Consider the following 1146-nt stretch of genomic DNA (forward strand, 5'->3'; position numbering starts at 1 on the left):
TATATTAAATCACATCATTAATCATTAATTATATTTTTGTCAAGGTGTGTAATGACACTGTGAATATATTTATAAAGCATCATATGACTAATTTTAACATAAACCTAAAATTTCACTGCTGGGACTTAAAAGTGCCCGTAGTTGCAGAAACACCCATATATACATATACGTGAGCATATATACACATATAGCATGTGTGTGTGTGTGTATAAATAACAAAATATACAAGACACAGGGGACAGAACTTCATATCTATCTTTATTCATATAGCAGCACATCTTACAGAAATATAACTGCAGGAGTATACAAATGTACTGATTAAAGCAAAATACGTTTACTTACGTCAAATGTCATTAGTTCACGTTTCTTCACGATACTGAATGTCATTCTTACACACTCATGAGTGAACGGTTATCCCTATAACAGTGGTTCTCAACCAGGGGCCGACAAAAACTTCCAGATGGGCTCATAGACGACTTATTTAAAACATTAAAAAGTTATAATAAATGTAAATAATTTAAATAGACACATGCAAAGTGCCAATTCACATCCCTATTTTTCACTCTGGTGAAAATGCAGCACTTGAACTCCCAATTGCAATGTAGAAATTTGGTCCTGTGTGTCCCGAGCTAAGACCAATTATAAAGTTATCCCATTTATAACTTGTTAGTACATACAGTTCTTGAAAAATGTGAAATAATTAAATTAAACACAATTACTTATTTTAATCTACTGACACTAGTTTAAAGGGGGTTGAGAACCACTGTCCTGTGACAACTTCAAAAGCATTGGACGTTAATCACATCAAACAAAAGCAAACTAAATTCAAAAATGTGTAAAAAGAGTGCATTTAAAATACACCTTTCACATAAAATAAAAGCACAAATAACTGCTGGTGATTGGGTTAAGCGCTCTTCAAACCTTTTTTAAAAATTGAACATTTACTAACAAAAATTCTTCCAACACCTGCTGGCCAAACAAACAGAAAAAAATCAGTTATCACCGAGATCAATAACCTTCTTTAACCTTACACCTTGATCTAACAAATTTCAAGAGCCAATAACCACCAGTGGATGAGAATGATGACGTTTGAAATAAAGCAAAAGAAAAAAAAAGGGAGTCGAGGCTGCATAGCAGTGTCATGAT

This window comes from Sinocyclocheilus rhinocerous, unplaced genomic scaffold, assembly GCF_001515625.1.
Source record: "Sinocyclocheilus rhinocerous isolate Xijiao unplaced genomic scaffold, SAMN03320098_v1.1 scaffold1398, whole genome shotgun sequence".
Lineage (NCBI taxonomy): Eukaryota > Metazoa > Chordata > Actinopteri > Cypriniformes > Cyprinidae > Sinocyclocheilus > Sinocyclocheilus rhinocerous.